This window comes from Stegostoma tigrinum, chromosome 24 (assembly GCF_030684315.1).
Source record: "Stegostoma tigrinum isolate sSteTig4 chromosome 24, sSteTig4.hap1, whole genome shotgun sequence".
Lineage (NCBI taxonomy): Eukaryota > Metazoa > Chordata > Chondrichthyes > Orectolobiformes > Stegostomatidae > Stegostoma > Stegostoma tigrinum.
This window is the reverse complement of record NC_081377.1, coordinates 28,074,176-28,084,941: the sequence shown is the minus strand read 5'-3', so window position 1 is coordinate 28,084,941 and position 10,766 is coordinate 28,074,176.

Sequence of the window (10,766 nt, the reverse complement as noted above, 5' to 3'; positions counted from 1 at the left end):
CCGGAGATGAAATGTTGCTAATAAAATGTTTTAAGTAATGCAGCATCACCATCTGCAGGTCGGCAATGGTACTACAGAAATAAAAAGGAAAATTAAGAACAGATTTTCTTTCAGAACTGAATAAAGAACGGTCACTGGACTCGAAACACTAACTTTGTTTCTCTCTCCACAGATCCTGCCTGACCTACTAAGTTTATCGAGCAATGTCTGTTTTGTTTCAGATTTGCAATATCAGGAGTTCTTTTTAATTTGATGGAAAGTTAAGAGTTGGGTGAACAGGTATGATAACTGTTGTTAATCTAGCCATTCTATCGATAATTAGCATGTTCAGAAATCTAAGAATGATGGAGCACAGAAAGTAATTTGTCCATTATATCAGTGGCAGCTCTTTTAAAAAGGGCGGACCCACTTCGAGTCATACAGCACGGAGACAGACCCTTCAGTCCATCTCATCTATGCCAACCAGATATCCCAAATTAATCTAATCCCATTTTGCCAGCATTTGCCCCATATTCCTCTAAATGCTTCCTTCTCACAATGTACCTATCCAGCTTTTAAATGTTGTAATTGTACCCACCGCCATCACTTCCTCTAGCGGTTCTTTTCATTCACCCATCACCAGCTACATGATACAGTTGCCTCTTCGGTCCCTCTTTCCCTTTCACCTTAGACCTAAGCCCTCTAAATTGTTCCTTTCCAAATATTTATCCTTCTCCATCCCAAGTTATATTTGGATGCACTTCAGTATTCATTTTCCACCCTCTCCTGACCTTGCGAACGAGTTAATTTCAGGTCAGTGATTTAGCAAATTAGCAAAAAAAAATCCAAACAACCTATTGGTTCTTTTGACAAATATCTTAAATCTGATGAAAGCTCAACAACTTGAGAACATTAACTGTTGTGATATGTCAGATGCTGCATGGTCTGCTGAGTGTTCATACTATTTTAATTTCACATTCCAGTGAAATCACATGGCATTTCACTTTTGCAACTTTAACACTGTCTTCTCGCGTTACCAACTCATCAGAGGCACAACAATTTGAACCCAATGGTTGGGGTTCAGGAAAAGTGCCTACTGCCAGGTTTTATGCAGCCCAGCTAACTGTGATGTTCAAAAGCTGTGATGTTTTTGTTCAAAAATGAAATAGGATAACCCCAGAAATTACAGGCCAGTCAGTCTTACTTCATGGTGGGCAAATTGTTGGAAAGGGCTCTGAGAGATAGTATGTCTCATCACTTGGATCGGCAGTTTGATTTGTGATAGTTAGCATGGATTTGTGAAGGGTAGATCATGCCTCACAAACCTTACTGAATTATTTGAAGAGGTGACCAAACGTGGATGAAGGTAGAGCAGTGGATGTGGTTTACATGGATTTAAGTAAGGCATTTGATAAGGTTCCCCACAGTAGACTCATGCAGAAAGTAAGGAGGCATAGGATAAGGGAAATGTGGCAGATTGAATTCAGAATTGGCTGACCCTTAGAAGACAAAGGGTGGTAGCGGATGGAAAATATTCAATATGGTACTCAGTTATGAGTGGTGAACCAGAAGGTTCTGTTCTGGGTCCTCTTCTATTTGTGATTTTTGTAAATGATTTGGATGTGGGAGTAGAAGGGTGGATAAGTAAGTTTGTGGCTGATACGAAGGTGGATCGAGTTGTGGATAGTGCTGAGTTCTGTTCTAGGTTGCAAAGGGACATTAATAGGATGCAGAGCTGGGCTGAGAAGCGGCAGATGGAGTTTAACCCTGAAAAGTGAGAGGTGATTCATTTTGGAAGGACAAATCTGAAAGCAGAATATAGGGTTGATGGAAAGATTCCTGACAGTGTGGAGGAGCAGAGGGATCATGTCCACAGTTCCCTGAAAGCTGCAACCCAGGTGGATAGAGTTATTAAAAAGGCATTTGGTATGTTAGCTTCCATTAATAGAGGGATTGAGTTCAAGAGCTGTGAAGTTATGCTTCAGCTATACAAAACCCTGGTTCGGCCATATCTGGTGTATCGTGTCCAGTTCTGGTCGCCTCATTATATGAAAGCTGTGGAAGCTCTGGAAAAGGTGCAAACGAGATACCGGGATATTGCCTGGCATGGAGGGAATGTCTTACAAGGAAAGGTTGAGAGCGCTAGGGCTTTTCTCTTTACAACGACAAAGGATGAGTGGCGACTTAATAGAGTGGACGGCCTGAGACTTTTTTCCTAGGCTGCAGGTAGCTATTACAAGGGGGCACAGTTTCAAAGCGGTGAAGGTAGGGGCGTGGAATGCACTGGCGGAGAGGGTAGTGGAGTCAGCCTCATTAGGGGCATTTAAGCAGCTATTAGATAGGGACATTGATGTTAGTATAAGGTAAGGGTGGAGGTTAGATAGACCTTAGGTTTAGGGTAAAAGCTCAGCACAATATAGTGGGCCAAAGGCCTGTACTGTGCCGTACCATTCTGTGTTCTGTGTTAGCTGGGAGACTGGGGGCCGCAGTGTGATCACTGAGCTGAGACACAGAGACGGATAGACAGCTCGGCCTGCAGAGTGGGAATCCTCAGCCCCCACTTCTTTAACTGTGCTCACTCAGCTGTCTGGGGAGGACTGTCTCCCAGAACCAGTGCAGATGGTCCCCATGTGTGCCTGCCCATATTGCTGCCTGTGGTGGTCACCAGATGGCCTTGACTAAGCCAATCTCAGTCTTGCATTATTACCACTGCAATTATTTGGAAAGAGAAAATTGAAGCATGAATGAACATTTGCCCCTTAGACCTCCTCCACCATGCAATATGATTACAGCTGATCATCCAACTCAGTCCCCTGTTTTCTCTCCATAGCCTATGACCCCTTCCACCTAAAGATGTATATCTAACTCCTCCATGAAAACATTCAATGTTTTGGCATCAATTGCTTTCAGTGACAGAACTGCAAAGGCTCTGGCTCATACAGACATATCAGAGGCGTTTCCTGCTCCACATTGTTCCCTAATGACCTCTGATAGCAAGTGGTCCTCATTCCACCCCTATTCAACATCTCACTCCAACATGACCAGCAGCTATTGCTACCAATCACCATCTCAGGCCATAGATAACAAACTGTTTTTACCAAAACAGCCTTTCTTTTCAAAAAAATCTATTGGATACCAGGATATAAGGATTCAGCATTTCTCAACCAAACATGTAGAATTTTCAAGCATTTCTGGTTTAACTCCTATTTTGCTTCTATAAATAAAATAGACGGATTGAATTTCAATTAATATAAGAAAATCAAAGTCTAAACATAGCTAACTCTGAATTGCTCCATCTTCTGTATTATTTTCTGTTATTCCTATCTCAATCGTATGCTTATTTGGGTGTATGTATCAATTTTGTATGAATCATGTGCAAGTGTGTTAAGAAACGTAAAAAGGGTGGGGTGTATTAATTTAATGGAAAAATAAATGGAGAAGAAAAATGCTAAAGTAAATTTGTAATATTTTTAAAAATTCCTTTTGACATGATTTTACTACAGATCTTGCACATTCTATTTTTAAAATTGTTAATTTCTTTCTCCATGACAATGCCTTTGCCAATCAATAGACATGCCAAGCAATTGGCACCTTTTCTCATCATAAGTTATGGTGATCCATTTGAAATTTGTCATTCTTGCACTTGTGCTGATGAAAGCAAGAGAAAAAGCTATAGCAACATTTCTGAGCAATATTTAATTTTTTAAAAATATAATTTGTCAGTAAAGTCATCCTTAGAACAAGCATTTAGATAAACAAAATTGAGACAATTGTGTTCAGCTACTACCTCATGATTAAAAAAGGTTTCCAATAGTGAATTTGGATTTCAGCTATTTCAGAAAGAATGGGTACAATCATAAAATCTGTTTTTCACATCAAAGCATTAAATCTGATCATAGTATTGCTATATCAGTCCACCAGGTTTATACAGAGCAGAGTCTTTTTTTTGGCAAAATAATAATTTGAAACTATAAAGTGCAACATGATTCGTATTTCATGCCTACACTAATTAGACCACTTACTTCTTCAACATGAGAAAAATCCCATGGATGACAAATTTCTTAATATAATTTAGTAAACTAACAGTATTTGCAAATGTTGAAGTCTTAAAAATCTAGAAAATTAATCATGATAAGCTGACAACGTCTAGATTATATAGCAGATACTGTAACTTTTAACATCAGCCCAGAGGTACCATACATTTCTCAAAATTACTAAAAATTCTAGATTTTATTGCAAAAACTAAATTTCTTATTAAGCAAACATTAAACTCAATAAGAAAAATTGTGCTTGTATCAAGTTTTTGATTTGCTATTTTCTGGACTTCCATTTTTGTTTTAAAAAGAAATTTCATTCATGACAATGTCATCCGGTTGGTAAGGTTGGAAGCTGCAAACAAAATACTTAATGGTCCCATGCAGCTCCAGAGCCACAGGCTGAAGTTTGTCTCGGTTCCAGCATGAACAATGTAGATGGGCAGAAAGTAGCCACCATCCATGGATTTGTAACCAAGTACCTGTAGATCAAGAGGGAAACGCTTAGAAGGGAAATGAAGCACAAAGGAATGTGGGAAGAGGAACATGAAACTTAACATTAAAAGAATACTACAGCTCATGTTCTCAATGTTTACACTGTCATTCAGAAATTGCAGAGTGTGCTCAGTGTGTAACTTCAGTCCTTTCCTCATGAAAAATTGTCATGTTCATTTGATTGGTTAAGTACCATTATAATACTGAAGGCAGACATTCAGCTCAATGAGTTCATGCCAGCTGCCTGTGAAGTGATTTCCCCACAAAATCTTCTCTCAAATATCTAACTGCTTTTTGAAATTATTCATTGCATTCATTCCACAATTCTCATTAGCGAGTTCCAGTTCATTAACACACTGCATAAACTTGATTTCTCACATCTCTTCTCCAAAACTTTAAATATATGTGTTCTGTCAGCTACCAAAGAACAACCCTTCTGTCTAACTAATCTAAACCATTTGCTTCAGTGGAACAATAGGAAGTGTATTCACTCATTTTACCCATTAAACTTGCAGAGGCACCATCCTCTTAGCCCACAAGTCAGTGTGCCTCCAATGATAGGCATGTCGTTATACACAATCACATTAGAGCCATATGAAAGTCTTCATGACAAGCTCAATCATTCTATCAGCACTGTGCGCAGTTTTGGTCTCCTTATCGGAGGATGGATCATCAAATTTGTAGAAACCCTTAGTGTGGAAAAAGGCCAATCGGCCCATCAAGTCCACACTGACCATCCAAACCGTATCCCACCCTGAACCAGCCAACCCACCCTATCCGCATTACCCTGCAATTACAATGGCTAATCCACTTAACCTGAACCCCTCTGGACACTACGGGCCAACTTACCATGGCCAATCCACCTAACCTGCACATTTTTAAAAAATAGAATCCCTATTGTACAGAAACAGGCCCTTCGGCCGAACATGTCCACACCAACCCTCACAGCATCCCACCCAGACCAATCCCCTTATAAACCACCTAATCTACAGATCCCTGAACACTACGGGCAATTTAGCATGGCCAAGCCACCTAGCCTGCACATCTTTGGACTGTGGGAGGAAATCAGGAGTACCCGGAGGAAACCTTCGCAGACACAGTGAGATCATGCATACTCCACACAGACAGTCGCCTGAGGGTGGAATCGAACCTAGGTCCTTGGCGCTGAGGCACGAGTACTAACCACTGAGCCACCATGCCGCCCCAAAATGATAAGGGCTTGCGTGGGATCTTTGGATTGTGGGAGGAAATTGGACGACACCAACACAGGGAGGACGGGCAAACCCCAGAAACACCAAAGGCTGGAATTGAACTCGGGTCATTGGCATTGTGAGGCAACAGTGCTAATCACTGAGCCACAATGCTGCCCTAACCTTCTGGCTATTGAGAGAGTACAAAAGAGGTTTACCAGACTAATTGCTGGATTGATGGGACTGACGTACAGGGTGAGATTATATTTGTTAGGACCTTATTCACCAGAGTTTGGAAAAATGAAGGTTATATCTCATTGAAACCGAGAAACTAACATGACCAAACAAGGTCGATGCAAGAATGATGTTATCGTATATCACAGAATCCTTACAGTGTGGAAGCAGGCCATTCAGGCCACACCAACCCTCTGAACAGCATTACACCCAGATCCACCCCATACACTATCTCTCTAAACCTGCAGTTCCCATGGCTAATCCACAAGCCTGCATATCTTTGGACTGTGCAAGGAAACCTGACCACACAAAGCATGTTCTTCATGACTGGGGAGTTTAGAACCAGGAGTCATTGTTTAAGAATAAGCAGTAGACTTTTAGGACAGGGATGAGGAAGAATTTCTTCACCCAAAGAGTGATGAACCTGAGGAATTCTCTACCACAGAAAACTGCTGTGACTAAAATATTGAAGGCTCTTCAGAAAACTGCAGATATCGTTCTTAGGACCAAAGGGATCAAAGAGTATGGGATAAAAGCAAGAACAGGGTATAATGTTGGATTATAGGATTCCTGCTCCTATATTCTATGCTCTTCAAAATAAAGTCATTTTCAAAATGCAGAAACATCAAGTACAGACGTTATGCAAAGAATTTTAAAAGAACAGATTGAGGTCATTCAAATCATTAGGTTCATCTGTGCCTTTGAAATAACAATTATTTTATCCATTCACTTAAATTTTTGAAACTTTTCATTTCCAAATATTTATCCACTTGCCTTTTCAAAGTAATTATGATTGATGGTTCCATCGATGTTTGAGTTCAACACTCCATGTTCTAAATTTCTTGGCTAAATTTTCAACATTGCAAGAAATTTGACACTTTGTCCAGCCCTATCTGGTTTGATCCCACCTAAAAAGTGAACCCTGAAAGCACAAACTTCAACTTTACAAGTAATTTTGTCCCATTACCCAAAAGATAAAACTAGCAAACATTGAGCAATCTAATGAAAGCCAGGTGGCAGAAACTTGTTACAGGCAAATCATTTGGACCAGAGGCCTTTTTTGTGAAGTTTGGATACCTTTTGGGAACACAGATGCAAATACATGAATTTTCTGAAAGTACAAGATTTCTCACAAGAACATTTTACAAACATCCTGCATATGGTACAAGATGAAATATAACACGGATAAAACATTGATGTTTAAAGGGAAAACACTGACACTGGACCAAAGCAGGAAAATTCTGCCAACCACCTATTTGGCTTCTATAAAACAGTCACTGGAATCTTGTACCTTATTAACAGGGGAATAGAACAGAGGAGGAATAGTATTTACAGGAATAAGCTTAATTGGGCTAGTGAAGACTTTGAATAAAATGCAATGTACTGTTCAGCGTTCTATTTTGGAAGGATTTTAAAGCTGTAAGAGAGCAGATTCACTAGGATAATAACAAGAACTGGAAACAAAATAATTTTAAGAAAAAACTTTACTGCACGTGGACATTGCTGGCAAGGTGCGAATTTCCTGCTTTTAGTTAGGAAAGTGGAATTGAGCTTCTTTCATAAAATGTTGTAGTCCATACAGTAGAGAGTACTTGAATTGTAACCTAGCAACAGCAAAGTAAAGGTGACAGTCCCAGGTCAAGATATTCACAAAGGAAAGGGATGATGTGAACATAGTAATCCAAGAGGAGCAGTAATATTGGACAAAACAATCGCACTGAGAGAGGTAGTGTTGGAGAAGTTGGAATCCATGAAAGTGAATAAGTCACCAGACCGGATGGATTGTTCCTGAGCATGTTGAAGGTGATCAGGGAGGAAACAGCAGATGCTCGGAAGACTACGTTCTAAACTTCATGAGACACAAGTGAGATGCCAGAAGACTATAGGAATGCAGACATGGTTCCATTATTTTAAAAGGGTACAAAGGAAATACCAGTTATACACTGGTTAGTCTTACTTCGGTGGTGGGTAAGTTGTTAAAATCAGTCCTGAAAGAACAAATAAACTGTCACTTAGAAAGGCGTGGACTAATTAGGGAGAGTCAGCATGGCTTTGTTAAGGAAGATCATCCCTTACAAATCAAATTCTTTAGGGAAGAGACAAGGAGGATTGATGAGAGCAGTAGTGGTCACTGACTACATGGATCTTAATAAGGCATTTGGCAAGGTCCCAAATGATAGACTGATCAAAAAAGTAAAAGGATACAGGGTGATGTTTCAAATTGGACCTAGTTGACCTAGTAATGGGAAACAAAGAGTAGTTGTCCTTGCAAAATGAAAAACTGTTTCAAATGGTGTTCTGCAAGGATCACTGTTAGGACCCCTGCTGCTTGCTTTATACATTAACAATTTGGACTTGAACACAGCAGGCAAAATTTGGAAAATTTGCAAACAAAAACTTGGCCACTTAGTGGATAATGTAGAAAATAGTAGTTAGCTCCAAAATGATATACATTGGTGGGGTGGAATGGGCAGGAAAGTGGCAGGTGAAGTAATGCATTGAGAGAGGTCAAACAGTAAAGAGGGAAAACACAAAAAATGGGAATATACTGAGAGGGGTAGATGAGGTGAGATTTTGGCATGTTAAGTGCACACGTTCCTCAAGGTAGCAGTACAGATAGGTAAGGTTATAAAGAAGGCATCTGCCTTCGTTTGCAGAGGAGTAGAATACAAAACTGGAGATACCCTGTACAATAACGAAGCTTTCTACAACACTGGTGAGGTCAAAAACTCATGAACTGTGTATAGTTCTGATGACCACATTACAGAAAACACTTCCCTGCACTCTCCAGCAGTTAAGATTTACTAGAATGTTGGTAGGGCTAGAGAACTATAGGTACAAGGAGAGATTAGGGTTCTTTGCCTTGGAATAGAGAAGATTGAGGGATGGCTTGATTAAGGTATATGAAATTGTGTGAGGGGTAGAGATAGAATAGACAGGAGGAACCTGATTCCCTTTGCAGAGAGATCGTGATTCTAGCTAAGTAGCAGAAGGATTAGAGGGAACGTGAGGACGCTTTTGTTGAAAAAAGGGTGCCTGAATTGGTGGTGGAGACAGAGACCCAAAACACTGTTTAAAAGTACCTGGATCTGCACATCAAGCGCTCTAAACCACAAGGCTATTGGCCGTGTGCAGGAAGATGGAATTACAAAGGTCATCTGGCTGTCTTTGGAGTGGCATGGACAAAATGAGCCGAATAACCCCCTTACGTGCTGCATCATTTCTATGATTCTATGATAAAAAGCAATCAATGAACGTAACATCAAACATTTTCAAAAATTAAAGTAAGCGCCCCAGCATCAGCACTGACATGATGAAGTGGCCCTGTCAGCCTGGCATCGTGGATCCCCATGGCGGTCTCCTGGCTTGAAGTGGCACTCTGCTGTGGCCTCCCTGCATGTCGTTGCATCCTTCCAGCAGTATGTGCTGTTCTCTCAGCCTGGTATGGCACCAGCATGGTCTCCTGGTCGCAAGGCAATTCCAGAGCAATCCCCCATCCTCACGAACCTCGAGGTGAAGCCCAGCGCAGTCTGGAACCAGGGGCCAGTACAGACCAGAGGGTGATATGAGTTGGAAGACCATTGTTCTGAACCTTTATTTATTTCTGCAGTGCTGGCCATATACCTCTATTTTCTAAGATCTAGTAGCTGACAAAGCTGTACTTAGGTACCTTTGTATCATAGATGGCCCTGTAAGTGGTGACATTTTTCACTGTACTCATTTGGAGTACGTGTGACAATGAAGCTAATTCAATTCAATTAAATAACGGTACCACTCGTGAGGATACTTAGTACAACAACAGCCCATGGTGTCGGGAGATGCTGTTGGCTAACTAACACAAGAGAGACTTGCGACTGGGGGACATTTTCCAGATAGCACCCTGCAACTAGTGGGGTGCAAGAGGAATCACTGATGGGCTCTAATTATTTACTATATACATATATGTTATGATTTACTATAGCTAAGTTTACATATGACACAAAAACAGGTAGGAAGTCAAGCAGTGAGGATAAGAGTCTGCAGGTTAAGCAAGTAAGCTAACTGTGGGAAAATGTGAGTTTATACAGCTTGCAGGAAGAATAGAAAAGCTGAGAATTGATTAATTCGTTGAGAAAGACTGCAGAAAGCTGCCAGAAGGATTTGGAAGTCCTTGTCCACGAATCAAACAAAAGGTAGCAAAGTTCTGCAAATAATAGGGATAGCAAATGAAATGTTGGCCTTTATTTCAAAGGGAGTGAAATATGAAGGGTTTTGCTAAAACTATACAAGGAAAACCTGTTGGATTATGTGAACAGTTTTGGGCCCTTTGCCTCCAATGCCAGAATATGGACAATCTAGAGGACATTCACTAAGCTGACAGCACGGAGAGACTGCGTTGAGGGAATGTCGAGTAGGTTAGGCCCATCCTAACTGGAATTTAGAAGAATGAGAGGCAATCTTATTGAAATAATCAAGATTTTCGGGGAACTTTATAGGGTAGATGCGGGAAGACTCCTTCCCCTTGCGGAAGAGTCGAAGACCACAGGGTATAATCTCAGAATAAAAAGGGTCACACATCTAAACAAATGAAATTTCTTGTGAAAATAATGAATCTGTGGAATTCTTTACCACAGAGGCTGAGACGTTAAGTATATTCAAGGCTGATTTTCATTCAATAAAGGAATCAAGGATTATTAGGAACAAGCAGGAAAGTGGAGTTGATCAGACTAGCCAAGATTTCACTGAATGGGAGAGCAGACTCAATAAGCTGAATGGCCTACTTTTGTTCCTATGCCCACTGGTCCTCAGAGCAGAAAGATTTTTTTCGGAATGCATGCGACATTTTGCACAGTCA